This window comes from Aythya marila, assembly GCF_965140915.1.
Source record: "Aythya marila genome assembly, chromosome: 6".
NCBI lineage: Eukaryota > Metazoa > Chordata > Aves > Anseriformes > Anatidae > Aythya > Aythya marila.
The window spans coordinates 37,816,992-37,835,055 of record NC_139047.1 but is presented as its reverse complement, the minus strand read 5'-3'; positions in this window follow the sequence as shown (position 1 = coordinate 37,835,055).

Here is an 18,064-nt window from a genome sequence, read left to right as displayed (position 1 = left end):
GAGAATAACCTTAAAGAAAATGGAAACGCACACAACTGCCACAAATGATGAGGCGTTTATATAGAAAACACATACAATGAAACTTTAAGAGCAGTGTATCACACATCCTGAGAATGAACCATAATTGCTTAGGGCTTATTATAGGTTTTCAAGGAGACGAATTACCCAGAAGGATTCGTAGCTCAAAGGAAGAATAAATCCTTGTGCTTTAAAGATGCCTTCTGCTGAGGCTGTGAATGGATGCCAAGCCATTGTGTGCAAGGAGCCTGCTGCACCTGAGGATGGCATTATTAGCTACAAAGCACCGCGCTGCACTACACCCCTTATTTACAGCACCCTTTGGAGGCACTGACCCTACTGGCTTGATTTCAGGGTACTTTAAACTACACATCTGAACCTTACAAAGCCAACGCATTTACTAAATCACTGGCAACTACTTTGTTCTTCATTTCAAATCTCAGACATAACTATACCTTGCTAAAGTGAGATGATGGTGTAAATTTTCTGGACAGTATCTTGACTTGGGAAGCGAGCCACGTAGCCACGCTAAGAATAATTTTAAAAGTATCCTTACTAGTACCTATTTAACGACTAAGGTGAATTTAAAAATAATCTAATTTAGACTACAGCATTCATGACCCACATTCATCTTTGATAAAGAAACCAGGCTGCCTAATTTCATCCAGGGTTTATAAAAAAATAAAAGTCTACAATGTGAGAGAAGGAAATGTGCTCACCCTGTCGTACCTTGGGCCTTCAGCAGAGGTGTGCTTGTTCTGTGTGGAGCCTTTGGAGCATGATTTGAGCTTGTTATGCAGATGCTTGCCGTAATGCTGCCTTGGTTTCACACACTTGGTAGCTGGCTGCACTAATTGCTTTCACAAACTTTAAAGGTCATGGCAGCTGGCTGAAAAAGGTAGCTCTAATGTAATTCTGAATATAAATAAAGTTGCTACCGCATACGTTGGAGAAGTGGTGGTGCTTTGATGCTTTTGGCAGCTTGCTTTCTTGATCCCTTTCCCAGTTGGTTGAAAAAAAAAAGTTATTTTCCAAGGGAGCTGGTCTGTGTTCAAAGCTTTCTGGAGTAGAAGCGGGATCGGTTCAAAGATGCACACATTTCTCATTCATTTCAGTGGGAGGTGTAATGTACTTGTAGCTAAAGCACAGGAGTGGGAAGCAGGAAATCCAGGTCCTGCTTCCACTTCTTCTCCAGATTTCCTGTTCGACTTGAGGCGAGTTGCTTCATCTCCATTTATTTTTATCCCTCCGTGCCCTGGAAATGACAGCATCCCTCATGAATGGCAGCCGATGCGAACTCACACCGATCGATGCTCGGCAGTGCTGGGTGGCAGTGCCGCTGGGGCTGGGCTGGGGCACCCAGGGGCAGCATTTTGGGGTCAGTTTGGGCTGTGGGAGGCTGTGCTGGACTCGGGGCTGGGACTTGTCCCGAGTGAGTGCCTGTGGTCCTGTCTGTGCTCTGCCAGGGATGGGGTAGGGATGGGGCACAGCGGAGCCAGCCTGTGAGGCAGCTCTGGTTTCTGCACCGCTGTACCAAAAGCTGGTGATTTCTGGCAGTTCGTGATCGCTTCTGTTCATCATGAATGATTTTGGTGTGTAATAAATCTGTCAGCTCTGAGCTACCCAGCTTAGTATGGACACAGTGCCCCACAGCCAACCCCAGGAGGGGTGGGGGAAGAGCCGGGTGCGGTGCTCAGCCCCACACAGCCCCAGGCTGAGGAGAGCCCCACAGCAACGCCTCTCCCGCCCTATAACTCCACCCAGGCCACCACACGGCCGCGTCCCCTGCTTGCCGAGGCGGCACCCGGGGACCCCCAAACGGGGTTGGGGTCGCCCCTGTGAGGCGTGGAAGGGGCGCGGCGGCTCCGAGATGGCGGCGGGGCCCCGGTGCCGTCCCCATCCCCTTCCCGCCCCCCAGCGCCGCCTCCCGCCCGTCCCCTCGCTGCCGCCCTCGCTGCCGGGCGCTGCTGAGGCGCGGGAGCCGCCGCCGATCTCTCGCTCGCTGCCATGGCCGCGGTGGGTGCTGCAGGGCCGGGTTTGGGTTGTTTTTGGGTCGGGTCGGGTCGGGCAGGGCTGAGGCGGGCACGACCCTGATGTCTTCGCCTTCCCCGGCGCAGGTGACGAGGGGCACGGCCACCCGCCGCAGCCGCCTGAAGCGCTCCGACGGCAGCACCACGTCCACCAGCTTCATCCTGAGGCAGGTGAGCGGCTGAGGGGGCTCCGGGGGGCTCCGGGGGGCTTCAAGGGGCTCTGGGGGGCTCCCCCTCGGCCCCCCGGGGCTCGCTTGGAGTTGGTGAAGTTGTGTGAGCGCTCGCTGCGTGCTCCTCCTGTGCGGGGTTATCGTTATTTCCACCCCCTGAGGTGGTCGCGGGGTGGTTTTGGGGTGCTGTGTGTGGCGGTGCTGACAAGAAACCCCCATTCCTGAGGGAGCAGGAGCCCATTTTTTGGCCTTCCTTGCCGTGAGGAGTTGAGGGGCTCCGGGCTGCTCGCTGCTAATTATACCCAGCCCTGCTTCCCCCGGCGTTACAGCAATTTAGACGAAGCCTCCTGCTAATAACTAGTTCCCTGGATAAAACAGCGGCTAGCAGCCGCAGCCGGCGAAGCTTCGCTTTCTGTCCCAAGTGCTGTTGGTCAGAGTAAAACCATTAATCTGCTCGGGAAGTGGAAGAGGTGAAAGGTCCTTTGGCATGTGGCTTCACAACCCCCCAAATTTCTCGGTGCTGCTCGTAGAAATGTAAAGGAGCCGAAGGAGAGCAGGTGAGGGCCCTTGGCAAGCCGAGGGAGGCTTGTCGAGCTTGGAAGCATCTGTGGAGATGTGCGAGGTGTGGGGCTGCTCCAAGGAGCGCGGCCCTTCCTCGCTTCCAGCAGGGCAGGAGGAGCTGCAGGGATCCCGGCCAAACGAAGTAAAAATCCGACAGCGCCAAGGAAATGGAAGGGCACCGCCAGGTGGGTGAGCACGGCGTGGTAGCCCAGCAGGTGACACACGTGGCTGGAGGTGTCCCAGAGAATTTTCAGGCTGTTGGAAATGCCTCCTCCAGTGCCTCACGGGTGTGGTGCTCACGCAGGGCTTGGGACTGAGACACCCCGAGGGGAATTGGGGTCGTTCCTGAGCACGGGGTGTCCGAGGGAGCCAGCCTGCAATGCCTGGCACCGACAGCCTGCAGCTGGCAGCGCTCACGGCAGTGCCTGGGGAAAGCTGCTGGGTGTGACGGGTGAATGAGGTGGCATCAAATGGCTCAGCTGTGCTCCAAACATGCTGAATGTTTCTTCTGCTTTGCACTTTTTTTGGTCTTTTTTTGGTTTTCATGGCTTAGGACTCATTGTGCTCTGGAGGTGCTGTGGGATTCAGTGTTTGGTGTCCTTTGGGGAAGATGTGGAAACTTGTATTTACTTTTGAAATCCCCCCTCGACAGGATAGCAGTGCGTGCTACACAGGTCATAGTGCTTCTGAGGGGCACTGCCAAACATCTAAGGCTCCTCATTTTGATGTGGCAGTGTAATAAGTAATATTTTGCAATTCTTGCAGCCCTACAATTGGATGAATTGGGATGGAAGTTGAAGTGTGCCAGAATTATTTGCCTGTCCTCTGCTATGTCCTGTGGCTTCCAAGGTTTGGGTTCAGACCTTCAGATCCTGCCGTGGATGCTGTGCACACGATATTTGCTGTGCTCTCCACGCTGCTGTAGCCACAGGCACCGTTTGTAAGCACGTGTTGCAGGCGGTGAGAACACACGTCTGAGGGAGAATGAGGGCAGCTGCGTTCCTGAACGTCGGTCCTTTCCGAAAAGCCAGGTAGATGAGTTTATTTTAGTCACTTTCCGAGATGACTTTTCAGACTGCAGCGCTTTCGGACAGCAGGAGATCCACGGTCATTCTGTACCTGGAGACCTTCTGAGCAGGCAAGCGCGTTAGCTCCCTGCATGAGATCAGTGGGAAGGTTTCACTTGGATTGTGTGAGCTGAGCAACAGAAATATCTCTTGGGTTGCCTCCCACCTTCCCCTTGCTGAGGGAGCGTGAGTAGAGGAGCTGCATCAAAGCAGTGCTTAGGAAAGGGTCGCGTTAGTTCTTCCTGTGCGTTCAGTGTGATGTTCCTCACCGTGTGGAAATCCTGCTCCTCGCCACTCCTGTACACGCTGCGGTGTGCCTGTGCTCCCTGAGTGCTGGAACGAGCACTTCAGGGGTAGCTTTTTTTCTTTGAGAAGTGGAAAACAAGTCCTGATAGCAGGAATGGCCTTCAAGTAATGTTGGAGGTGTAAGTATGATTAAAAGAAAGATAAATTCTGGTAGTAAGATTTGCAAGAAGTGTCTCGGAGGAGGTTAAATCTGTTTTGGATCTCCTGTGTGTTGTGAGGTGTGGAGTAGTTTTCACAATACCAATGGAAATTTTATTCTTTTCCTCCTTTTTGTGTAAGGGGATGCACAGGTCCCCCAGCCTTGAGCTCTTTACTCGACTTTTCATTACGTCACATGTAACTTTTGGTTTAAATTCATCGGTCAGTCCAGCTTAGTGCCAGAATAATGTTTGGACAAGCTTCTGAGTTTGTGTTTCTGTCAAGACCGGGCAAGGATAAGCGCGGGCAGTCGCTGTGAGTCTCCTGCGTGTCAGCAACAGCAGAGCTACAAACGTACCGTGCGTGTGGAAAGCTGACAGTGCCCGTAATTGCCTCTTGCTGGAGAAGCGCTGCGCTGCAGGACAGGCACCGAGCGATGTACGAGTGGGGACAGGTAGGCAGGGCTGGCAGTCAGAGGGTAATTTCTCCAAGGGTAAGGTCACTCGTAGCCTCGTGCGACCTTCAGGCTGCTTTGGGAGGGCAGCGAGTTGTGCAAAGCGGTAACACGTTGCCTTTGCTTCGGCGTGGGGCTGGTTTAGGTCCCGTGTTAGAAGGTGGGCGACCTGCCCCTCTGTGCTTTGCTCCACCGGCAGCACGAGGTGCTCGCTGGGGCTGAAACTCGTGCAGGTTCCTGCTGGAAGGCAGCAGCAGTGCTCCTCCTGCTCACCTGGGGCCAGTTCCAGGGCTAAAATTGCTTTAAGGTCCGTGGGGATGAATGTTTAGCTTAATGCCAGTAACAACCATCAATTACAGCGCTGATTTGTGAAGAGGGCTGGAGCTGGTCTCCAGTTTGGTAACTGGAAGCGTTCCTCTCCTGATCCGCTGTCTGCAGCACAGTTTGGTGGTGGTACAGCAGGACAGAGCTCACGGTGCTGCTCTCGGTGTGCTGCGGGCTCCTCTGGCTGCTGCAGGAGGGCTGCTCAATGCTCAGCCCCATCCAGCCTGCTCCAGGGCAGCCGAGCAGCTCCAGCACCCCCAAAATGCTGCAGGTTTTGGGTGCTGCTGCCTGGGTGCTGCCGAGGCTGCGAGCAGGCCTGGTGCTGAAGCTGTTAACGCCGAGCTTGAGCGAAGGCCGGGGGTACAAAATTGTTCTTCTTACGTGGCAGGTGCTGCTCAAGTCTATTTAACAAGTCCCTTAAGGGACAGAAGTCAATTATCAGCCTGGTGGCATAGGAGAAGAAGTAGGCCAGCTGAAAACACGCGCTGATGATTTTGCCAAGGCTGTGATAATAATTCATTGTTGGCTTGTTTGTTGTTCCCCGAGGATTTTGTTTCCACCTCCTGTGTTGACATGAGGTGACTTGTACTGCGAGTATTTTTTCTCCTTTGACTTCTGGTAGCAGCGTTCTCGCTGCCTGTGCTTTCGTCCAAGTAATTCCATTGGGAGAAGTTGGGTGACCTGCGAACAACAACAGAAGTTACCCAAAATCTCGTCAAGTGAAGTGCCCCAGGGGCTGCTCCCTTGCTGCAGGGGGTCCTGGCGGGGCAGAGACTGCACCTCCTCCTTGCCAGCTGCGTGTGCCAGGAGTCACTGCAGCCTGTGTGTGTGTGCTGGTACAATTTGGGGAGGAGAAGCACAGCAAACAGCTCCGTCTGTGTAACTGGACTAGTGAGCAGTCCGTGGAAATTCTCTTCACCTCTTGCCAGAGACTGCAGGTGGAGTGTACTTGTCCGCTCCAAGCACATCTGGCTACGTAAAGCCATATTTAGACATAATTTTATTTCTGGTTTTTTTTTTTTTGCTGATTATTTTTTAAATATAGTAGAAGTTAAAGTTGGTTTTCTTTTAGGATAGTTAAACCCCGCGTTGCATCCCTGGTAGTGCTTGTGCTTGCTGCTTTTTCATCTGTAATGCTGAGAGGAAAAGGAAACAGGAAAATCTTCTGCTATTTGACCATCTCCTAAGCCACGGCAACGTTTTTAATGGTTGAAAAAAGAGTGAATCTCTCTCAGAAGGGTTTTGTTGCTTTGTTTCCAGGTTATTTTTTCCTCTGCCTCTGGACACGCGATTGTGGTGTTCTCCCTGCGGGACCAGGCGGTGTGCTCTAGCTGGATGCTGGCAACCACGTTCAGTCATCTCTTTGTTCAGACAAGACAAAGTAGTTTTTGTGTATCAGATTTGGGAAGCCCTGAGGGCATCTGAGCCCTTTGTGGTGTTGATAACATCTGAGGGCCTTTCCCTCAGCACACACGACACGTAACCAAGCACCCAGTTGCCATCCCAGGTGTCTTCTCAGCTGGGAAGCACACGAGTTCAGTCATCTGCCCAGGAAAATGCCAGCAGAGTGCTGTGCACCAGCACTTTGCAAGAGCATTGCATGGCCAGAAGTGCAATTTGGAGCTTTTCAGTTGATGGTATTTGCTGACTGTGCTGTAAAGTGGTGATCCTGGGTGGGAGGGTGCCTGTGCTGGGATCTGCTGCCGAACTGAGAGCAATCTCATCCCTGCTCCCGGGTAAGAGGAATTCATTTTGGTCCTTGCCGATGAGCGATGTACCTAGGCAGATGCAGTGATCTTCTCGTAAACTTTTTTTCCCTTCAATTCTTGTTTTAAAGCCATTTTCCTGAGGATGTAGTGAGCCATCAGTGGATGACCTTGAGACCTTGGTCTTCTGTAACACCGATTCCTGATAGTGGTAGGTGGGTGATGCTGAGTGTCCAGTCCAGTCTAGATGTGCAGCAAACCAGGCATTTCTCACACCCCAATGCTGCTTAGATTGATAAAACACAGATCTGCAAGGAGCAGATCAGAATCTCCGTGATTTACCAGGATGAGCTCAATTCTACGATGAGTCATTAATTTCTAAAATATAACTTACTGTCATGGAATCTGATTATGCCTTCGACACAGGGCTGGATCATTATTTTTTTTTTTCTATACAGCATTTAGGAGCTGTTAAAGCGTTTGACAGGTGAATAAAAGATTCATCCCCATCTCCACAGAACGCGAGGCTCGTCTTCGTGGCAGGGCGGCATTGTTTTAACTCGCCTTTGTTCTCAAATCCCCGTGCTTAGCTGGTGCAACTTTTAACTCAAACCCTGATAAATCCCTGCTGACTTTGGTTTAACCTCTCCTGCAGACTTGGAGTGTCCCTCGAAGCACCCTCCTTTCTTGGCCTCCGTGTCGGGCACAGCAGGAGGTTTGGCTGTCCCACGTATGAGTGCTGGCCTTTGGCACGGGGCTGCCTTGATCCCCGCCTCCCAAAATCCTGCCTTGGTTGGGTTTTTGGGTTAGGGGTGGCTGCAGGGCGAGCTTCACCAGTCTGAAGTGGCAGGAGAGGGAAACTTCCGTGGCTTTTCCTCTTGGGAAGTGGAGCATAGGAAATGTGGCTTCCCTCTGTAGTCCTTCTATCACCGCGAGGAAGCCAGCAGGCTGCCCGCGAGTTTCGGTTCCTCATCTGTCTCTGTGTCACCGGGAGGCTTAATTGAATGCTTCTTAATGCGCTAATTGAATCTCAAATTATGCTCCCATTAAGTCTTCCGCTGGAAAAGGAAAAGGATTTCTGTCGTTGTTTGCAAGCAAGCCACCATCGTGACTGCGTGGTGCTGATAAATAAATGAGGAGATCCCCGAGCTGTGGGGTTTGGGTTTGTGCAGGGCCACCTAGGAGCTGTCGAGGCAGGTTCGTTACACTCAGCTAACGAGCAGCTCTCTAATGAGAAGCAAGGCACGTGGCGGGGAGGGTGGGTTGAGGAATGAGAGCATCAGAGATGGTGTAGGGGAGGGAGATGGTGTAGGGGAGGGAGATGGTGTAGGGGACAGCTCCTTACACCAACAGCGTCCCTTCTGGGTGCTTGGTGGAGCTCCTGGCACAGCTTCCTGGAAGCCCAAACCTTTAAAATCTCACTTAAAAATTGTATCCCCTCTTCTCCAGCAGATGTGCTGGCCGGCTTACTGTCTCCATGGGAACAAGGTTTCATTTTTAAAATAGCCTAAAGTCACACGAGAGAAGTCAGATATTAATAGCAGAGGCAGCGTAGGTACGGATAAAAAAACTTAGGGTTTGGCTCTTCCCCGTCCAAAATTCCCCGTGGCTGGGAGCTGCCCGTCTCTGTGCATGGGGTGGGTGTTTGCCTCCTCATATCCTCCCGGCGTGACCTGTAAATGCCTTCCCCTTATCCCACGGTGGTGTCTCGGTGACACAGGAGGTGCAGAACCGCTCGGGACACGAGGGCAGCACCCGCTGCGTGCTGCTGGGTGGGCAAGCAGGGGAAAATCCTCCACGGGGGCTCAGAGATGCAGCACCCCAGGAGCCCTGAGCCTTCCCCTGGCCTTCGGTGTCCTGGCCACGGCCTCTGTGCCCTGGGGTTGTTCCCCCGCCGTGTCCTCCACGGGGCAGCAGCTCACACAGCAGCCAGGGCCGGGGCTCGCAGCGCCGCGTGGGGAAGGAGAGCGGCTTTCGGGAGGGCTGCGGGTGCTGTCAGGCAGTTTCTATGGACACCGGGAGCTCGTGTCGAATGCAATCGCGCTGCGATTGTCTGTGCTGAATGTGGAGGAAGCCGAGATGATTGCATGGGGCTCCAGCCCCGTGCTTGTTACACGGCGTCCTGGTGCTTCGAGGAGAACGCACCACCACCGCCTCCATCCACCTCAGCTCCATGGCCAGCCACCTCGTTAGGAGAAGTTTCATCAGCTGCCGTTCTTTTTTCCCCCTCTTTTATCCTTTTTGAAATTATTAAGAATAAAAAAGAAAACCTCAGCACAAAAGCCACTTCTTAGGTTTAATGGCCAGGTGGGGTTAATGTCCCGAGGCGCGTTAACCTGCCCGCCGGCCGATCATCCCGCATCCTCTGCAGCTTGCTGGGGCTGGGGCTGTCCAATCCAGCAAATACCGATGTAATGAACTGCTTTAAATTCCACTGTGGACGTTCTGGGATATTTTGTTGTTGTTTTCTTTCTAGAAATGTTGTTCTCTCTGTGTCTGTGTGTCGTATCCTGCATTTCTCTCTTAAAACTGACTGCTCCCTGGTTGATGAGGGCTGCCCAGGCCATGGGGTGCCACCATCAAAGTCATGGAGTGATGTGAAGGGATGAGGAAAAGTTTAAAAACAAATAAAAATGGGGGCAGAGGAAAAAAGGAGAGGAGAAAAGAGAGACTGAGAAGCAGGGGCAGAACATGTCCCTGGCTGGTTTGCAGAACAAGGAGCATACGAACAAAAAACCTTAGTGGAGACTTTTCAGAATGGGAAACGTTGCACAATTACTGTCTTCTCCAGCTTTACTCCTCCTCGTTGGGGGCTCAGGGTGTGCTGCCTGCTTACAGGAGGCTGTGTGGCAGGGGACTGCCCCTGTGAGATGCAGGAGATGGAAGATACAGGCAGCTCTTGGTGGTTCATTTCTGGTTTCACACTTTTCTTTATTTTTTTTCTTCCATTTTTTTCAGCCAGAGCAAGAATTGGCAGTGTTAATGGCGAGCTGACCTCAAGTTGTGGTACAGGAGAGGACACTTGGGTGCGGGTACTTTATTCTTAGCAGTAATCAGGAGGCAGGCAGCTTTTGCTGTCAAACACGATTTTCAGAGCAGGAAAGTGCGTCTAAAAAGGTAAAATGATGTCAGCAGTGCCAGGCAGAGCACACCCATGTGTTTGACTGCATTTCCAGGCCTGCCTTCCTGGGGATGTTTTAATGAACTTGCCTCTCATGACAGGTGCTGAAGGAAGTACTTTGTAGGCTGATTGTCTCCCCAAGAAGAGTGTGAAGAGTGGCACGGACGTGGTGTGTCCCTGCTGTGCCGTGTGCCTCCTCCATCCATACCCATCCCTCTGCCACTTCATTCCTAAGGCCGGGTCCTCTCTTGTCAGACGTGGAGGTACAGAAGGGTGCTGCTGTCCCTGGTGGGCATCTCTGTGCAAGCTCCCTATTCCGTATTATAATTTCTTACACAATCACCACATTTTCTGCATTTTCTGCTTTTCCTGTCTTTGCTCGTGGAGGCGTTCCCTGCACAACGGGGCCGGCTGCTGCCCGTGGAGCACCGCGCCCCCCATCCAGGCCCTCTTGCTGCTCGCATCACAAGGCTTCTGCAAGGTTTTGTGCTCTGCTCCGTGAATTGTGTGGTTGCTCCTAACAGAGCTGTTGTTCTGCGTTTCGGGTTCAGGCAGGTTTCATCCTTGCTAGAAGCCGAGGGGTTTTATTAGTTCATTTGATGCACTTCGGGATTTTTCTGGTTTAGACCATTAACAAGTGACTGAGCAGCTGACATCCCTCCGTGACAAATCTCCTGGTGTTTTAAACCTTGTGCAATCTTGTGCTTCGGGTCCTCCCTGAGAGCGGCTTAGAGAGACTTCTGCACTTCGTTAACTCTGGGAATCAGCAACGAAACAGCAGTGAAGGGTCCCCACGCCGTGAGCTGTCCCTTTCCCACTTGCCTGGGACCACGCACACGTGTCAAACCCGCAGCGGTTTCACCCGCGAGTGCCTCACCGTCCTCCTGGCAGATGCCTCTGCTTTCCGTGCTGGTGAAATGAGAGGTTACCGCTTACATGCAGGAAAACAGAAGTGTGATGAATTACAAGCCGGTGTAATTTATGCAGAAGCAGTGTGGGGGAAATCGCAGCCCACTCGTGTTCCACATAAATTATGCATGTACCTCCTTGAAAATAGCTGCAGAGGGTGTTCGGATTTTTTTGGCTAATGAATCATGCCCTAAATTTCTACAGTACATACATTGACTCAAATGTCTCCCTTTTGCCCCACCTTTATTTTTAGATCAGCTGTAAACTCCTGCTGAATGCGCAGCTCCGGATGTTTCTTTATTTTCCTCACGACAGACCTGTGCTTCGAAGACCCTGCTCTGAAGAGGGGCTCCTAAATTTACTCCTCCTCCCAGAGCACTCCCACGTGAGAGCTCGCATCTCGTGCTTCGGAGCTCTCTGGAGAGATCCCTTGGCAGCTGTAGTAAGGGGACGTGTGGATAAAGGCGTGCTCGTGGGGATGCAGCTGCCTCTTGGGTTATCTCCCTGCAAGCTACAGCCATCGGAGTCCTCAGGGCTGTAGCCTTCACCCTGGGTGGAGGGCAGAGAGAAACCTTTCTTTGAGCACAGCAATAAAAAGGTGATGAAGAAAGGAAAGAAGGCTGGTCCTGCTGTGAGACAGGCTGCGAGCACCACGGCCACGGGGTGCTTCTGGAGGGGAGCAACAGTGCACAGAGGAGGACCCGAGAGGTGAAGGATTCACGGAAGACGAGGAGATGAAACAGCTCTGGGGCTGAAATCAGCCTGCTACGGGGATGCGGCGCCTTAGAGAAGGAGCAAGTTGGGAGAAGTGTGATTTTTGTGGCAGTGAAGGTGTGGGCGCAGCAACGTGGGCACACTGGGGAGCGCGGCGGCACGAGGCTGCGGCTGTGGGGGCTTCATCTGGCGAGGAGGGCAGCTTCTTGTTTGGACAGATGGGGAAAAGGGATTTCAGGGTGCTGGAGAGGGACACGGTGTGTTTTACCGTGTATCAGGAGTGATCCTATATACAGAGGGGCAGAGCAGGCCTCATGTATAATTTCTTGAGGATTTCTTTTTCCTTTTCTGCTTTATTTTTTTAAGCACAGTATTTCTTTTCCTTTGCTGCACCTAAGCAACCAGCGATTGAATACCTGGGGCCAAATCTCTTTTGCTCTGTCCTGCTCCTGCTGAAATCACCGAGCTTCTTCCATGGCGAAACAGGCAGGACTGCCTGTGCCAGTAACGCAGAGTCCGTGTCCCCTGCCTGCCATTGGCACTAAAACTGAAGTTTGCTGCCCCTGCACGTCCACACTGTGATAAACGAAGGAAAAACCGCTTGTGGGAACGGCCCCTGAAGCAATTTGGTGTGCAACGGGGAAATGAAATCCAACTGGCTGGGGAATGATGCAGTTGCTGGTTCAGATTTCCTAAGCAATGAGGTTAGAAAAACTCGGGTTTGTGTAGTCTGGTCTCGTGAAGCCTTCTGGTGATCTGTAGGCTGTTGGTAGTGCCGGAGCTTGCAGCTCGGCCTGGGAGGGCTCCACGAGGATGGCCAACGTACCGTGCTGCCCAGCAGTGTGCTAAGGGGTGCCAGCGACACAGCACAGGTTCAGCATTTACACGCTGCTGCCTCACTCCTCGTCCTTTGGAAGTTCCTCAGCGTTTCAAGGCTTACTTAAAAATAAGCCGTCAATTTTTAACAATTCGGAGAGCTCCTCAGCCAATTTTAGTAGTACGCCTGGGTGAAGATTGTGTATGACAACCCCAAAATTAAGTTGTTGTTACTTTTGTTTCATTCTTATTCATAGAGGAAAAGGCATTTGGAACTGCTAGATGTGAATGTCACATTATTTACCTCTAAATACGAGCGAACAGCTCTTGTTCATAGCCGTGTCTGCTCTGCGTTAGCGCTCCTTTCACCTCCGTGTCACCGCTATCACTTTTACAGTTGCAGAAGCTACACCCGAAGCCTTTTACAACATATTTAATGTTCTGTTCTTAATATACGTGTGAATTGCTCTTAAGCCCACCAGCCACAGGCTGGCCAATTTCTATTTTTCCACTTCCTGATAGCCTCATTCTGTACGGGTTTCATTGTGCTGCTGGCTGGCGCTTTCATGACTTCTTTCCTGCTCTGCCTCAACTTGCTGCTTTAGCTTTTGGGTCTCAGGCTCCAGCGTGCTCTGGGACACTTCTCACCTCCAGCAGTTCCCGTTTTTTGCTCTTTTTCTTGGTTTTGGGTGTGGGAAGCAGCAGCTTGGAGCACTGTGGCCAGCTTTTCCCACTCTTGTTCCTCAGCCGGCATCGTCTGTGTCTGCAATTCACAGATTCACAGAATTTCTAGGTTGGAAGAGACCTCAAGATCATCGAGTCCAACCTCACAGCTAACAGTCCCCACTAAACCATATCCCTAAGCTCTACATCTAAACGTCTTTTAAAGACTTCCAGGGATGGTGACTCCACCACCTCCCTGGGCAGCCTGTTCCAATGCCTAACAATTCCTCGCGGTGCTGAAGGTGTGCTGGCCCAGCTGCAAATAACTTCCAGCCTTAATCCCGTTTGGTTTTTCCAAAGTTTGTGGTTTTGGATCTGGATCCCCTTGCTCTCCTCAGCAGGTTCAACCCTTGCTTTCTTCTCAGGCAGGTTTAGCACTTAGCATCCCTTCCCCGGGACGAGACGCCTGGCTCGGAGGGGTGCTGCTTCCCGGCACCCGCCTTCAGGACAGCGCCTGTTACTGGGGTGTAGTCCTTGGGGATCTGTTCCCAAATCTCTTCCTTAGCCTTCCAGGCAGGATAAAGCTGCAGGACCAAGCTGGATGACTGCTGGGTGTGCTAAAATCGTGCAGTTCTGGCCAAGGCCACACGATGGGGCTGGCACTGCGGCTTGCTGCGATCCCCTCCTCACCGAGCACACAGCCGGAGCCCTGGAGCCTGTGTCCTTTCGGGAAATTTAAGGCCATCTTCACAGCTTTCAAGTTCTCAGCAAAGGGCTTGGCTCAGAGTCGAGCATCACCAGCTCGGGACAGTTCAATTCCAGAGAGCTGCTCCTGCTGGTTTGTTTTGGGGTGTAATTTGTGGTGCTGGACGTGTGATCGGATGCTCAGGTTAGCTCAGGAGACAGGAATTAGCTCAAGCTGCTCTTCAGCAGTCTCAAGATCCTGGAATTTGCTTTCTGGTCTCTGGAGCCGAGGGCACAAGCCCTGGCTCTTGCTTTGAATTTACAGCTGTGCAATGCACAAGACAAATAAAAAAATTACAAAGCATTTGCTAACTTCCTAAATTAAATATTTCCCGTCCTGTCAAGCTACAAAATGTGGATGTAGGTGGTTCAGAAGTTCTGGGCAGGATTCAAAGTACTTTGTGTGGAAGGAGCTGGAGAGGACCAGCCTCAGCACCCTGTGGAGGCCAAGGGGAGAGCTGTGGCCGGCTGGGTGCCCTGCGCTGTGCTGCGCTCACACAGCGGCACAAGGAAGGTTTGTCCCAAGCACAGGGGGTTGGGATTACAGCTCACGCTTCCAGAAGAAGAAAATCCCATGCTATCAGGCCGCAAATACATGTGTAATTTACCACTAAACCGGTGGCATTGCTGAGAGCTGGAGTTATGTAAACTTAAACCGGATCTTTTTTTTTTAAAGTATAAGCTCCTGGCTTTTCAATTATCAAAAAAAAAAAAAAAAAAAGGCAAAGAAACCCAGATTTGCTAATGCAAATTAGCCTGCTCCTGCTATTCTGGCAATAGGAAATTGTGAGAACCCTCATATTAAACCACAAAACAGTCCTGGAGGGGTAACATGCCAGCAGGCAGCGGCCCCATCCCTTGCTGTGCTGCGCCCAAAGCTTTGGGTGCTGCACCCAGCTTTTGCCTGGGCATTTGTGAGCCCTGTTGCTCCGTGCTTTCCAGCTGTCTGCATTTTTGGGGCATTTACAGCATCTCCCAGGTATGGGGCAGGGTTGTGGGACCTCTGTGGGTCCCGCACTGGCTGCTCTCAAGGCCCCGGGCAGCGAGTGCAGGTACGTGATTCCCTGCTTCCTCCCCAGGCATGGGGAGCACGGAGGCAATGCTGAAGATTCTCCAAAGCTGGAGTTGTTTGGAGTCCTGAAAACCCCAGTAAACACTCCCACGTGCTCGTGGAATTAAACTCGGTTCTAAATAATGGTAATTGCTTTAATCTGTCACATTTTGTGAGGGTTTGTTCGTGAAACCATGAGCTTCATGGAAGCTCCCCTTCCCAGTGTGTCTGGAGGAAATAGTAGGCTAGTATTTAGCTGGGTGCCCCGAATTGTGCAGCAAGTCTGACGAAACAAATCCGTGCCGGGTTCTGCCGATTGCCATGGTAACCCACATTCAGAATAGCAGTGGAAGGCCACGTAGCAGCAGAAAACCAGGTTTGTGTCCCTTGTTAACTGGTGCAGGCTATAGGAAGAGAAAGCTGGCTGCGCTCATACCAGAAGGGCTGCTTTGGTGTCACTTGATGGCAGTGCACGTAGCGATGCTTGTTTCAAGGGGCTCTGCAGCTCTGAGTTTTGTGGGTGGTTCCCCCCAGCTGTGTAGGCCAGGAATTTTGAATTAAAGCTGATTTTATGTTTTTTTTTTTTGTGTTGTCCTTCCTCCAGAGACTGAAGCGTTAAGCAAAGCACGAGGTGTCACAGCACTGCCAGCACAGCCAAACGGCTTCCTCGCCCTGTAAAGGTGATCATGGCTTTTGGGGCTCAGGGGGAGGCCAGAGGGCTCCTCCTGGGGAGCTGGGGGCATTAATTGCACTAAGGGGCTAACGAGCAGGCTGGATGCAGGGTGAGTTCCCTGGGAAGGTGAGGCTGGCGTCTGAGGGTACTTTCAGGCTGTTTGCTGGTTGTGGTTGGCAAACCGTGCCTACCACTCTTCATACAACAAAAGCTTTTTCTGGAAACAGCTTCTCCATTTCTGAAAATCGGCGTTTTGGTCTGTATCATGGATGGTGGCAAGGTGGGGGAACGTTGGGAGCTACTGGCTGGTAATGCTCGGGGGAAGAGGGAAGTGAGCTGCAGGTAGACAGAATATTTTCACTACTCCTGCATCATTGCTCGGGTAAGATGAAGGCATCCAAATGTCTGCTCTATGATCTGCATAAAAAAAAGACATTTGGCATTTTAAGGAAATGTTCTTATGAATGTATCAGGCCCATCAGGCTTCACCTCTTGAGCTAGATACTCAGTTTTAGGTGGGTTCTTCACGAGATGAATAAAACTGAATCAGCTGCATGCAGAATTCGGGGCTTTCAGACCCACTGGGGAGAGCGGAGCGTACGTGTGTGGGAAGGAGCGAGCCCGCTGACAAAAGGAGCTATTTAATCCTTCGTGCTTGTTTCCTGCCACTGTGAGAAACACTAAGCATGTTTAATAAATAGCCTTTTATTTTTATTTGTCCACGGCTGAGCCTGTAAGGCTGCTGGACTGATCTTGTGCACAGTGCCCCAGCTTTCAATGCTGTGCGTTGTCTGTCAGCTGCTGCAGGGGCCCTTCCCAGCCCTGGGGCTGCTGCTGGTTGTGTTGCTGCAATATCTTCCTATATATAAACTGTTATATTATAAACTGTTTTTAACTTTTTTTTTTAAACTACCTTCATAGGCTTTGCTCGGGGTGCTTCAACACAACGGCCGGCAGCTCCTCCCCAGAGCAGCGGCTGGATGGCAGCCTCAGCAGCGAGCTCACCTTTTTCCTGATGTTTTCAAGTGAAAACCAGGTGCCTTCCTGGCAGCAACTCCTGGCAGCCCAGTGTAATTCTTTCCAACACAAAACTGCAGATCTTGGTGCAGGGCTGGGGGGCACAGGTGAAATTCTTTGGCCTAAGACTTGACAGTGAAGGTCAACAGAAGTAACATCAGATTGCCCTACTACCAGCTCGTTTTTGAAAGCCATCCTAAAACCAGAGGTTTCCAGGGGTGTGGGGGAGATGAAGGGAAGCTGCTCGGGTGCCCCATGTGCAGAGCAGCAGTCAGTAATCTTCCTCTGCTCTTGTTATCCTGCTGAACCAAGAGGTGGCAGCAATATTCCCTCCTAAGACGTGTGATGTGTCACTGCAGGATAAGGTTTAGTAGCAGTGATGAGGGTTCAAGTCGTAACTTCTGCTCTGACCTGGAGCAGAACGGGTTTCTCCTCCCTGCAGCAGGGCTGAAAGCCGTGCTGGCAGGCGTGGGGCCCAAAGGCTGCACTGTCGGAGTGCTTTGGGATCAGCAGCTCCCAGTTTGGAGGAGCCTGACTGAGTCTCCTCCAGCAGCACGTGGCAAGTATTCCGGGAGAATAAAGTCAATGAGCAACCAGGGAGAGAACCAGCTGCCCGCAGTGCTGGGTCTCTCCCTAAGCCTGGCCCTGCCGAGGGATCCCGGCCGACAGCAGGGTTTGTGCCATCTCTTCTCATTTTGCTGAGCTGCAGCGGCTGCAGGGTTCAAATAAACGCTGGATCTTTTCCTTGTTAGGGCGAAGTGCTACAAGCTTCTGGCTGCATCATTTATTTTAATGCTCTGGATTTCTTTGGATAAATATTTCCTCTTATCAGTTTTGACTTTTGTAGCCATTTAATTCCTTGCTCCCTCTTCTGGATATTGAATTAAGCTCCGGGAACACATGGTTCTGATCTGCTGCTTTATCTGTATTGCTCGCAGTGATTATGGGCAGAGATGGCAGAACTGCCATTATTTATTATTCTGGGCAGCTCCCATTACAATATTCTGTTTTCTGCTTGTATCTCTGTCAAGCCTAGCTGTCTGAGCTGAATTTTTCCACGCTCACTCCCAAGTGACTTCCTTGCACGTGCTTCATTCTCTTTTTTTTTTTTGGACTGTAGCAAATACGAGACCCTAAATATTGCTGCTGCTCATTCATTCCTGGTTTTTTGTATCCCATCTCATAGGCAGTTACAGATCTAGCACACAACTTTCCCCCCAGCAGTCTATTTAGGGATTTTCTTTTTATTTATTTAAAGTAGCCTCTGTAAGGATCTTGTCGGAGGCTGGAATAAACCAACCATTCTGTTCTTCTTTTGTGTGTCACTGTAGGATTTGAGAGATGAGGGAAAATAGATATCTAACAACTGCCTGAAAGGGAAAAAATACTGATATTTGTCTAAATGCTCAGAGCATCAGAAATGGTTTGAGCTTCTGAAGTACCCCCAGCTATCACAGGCTGGCACTGGCAGCACGTGCACTGATGCATTGCTTCAGACTGGGAGTTGTAAAGGTTTACAGATCAGTTCAAACATCTTTGCCCTAAAGCAGAGGATCAGATTCTGCTCCATCTTATTTTAATA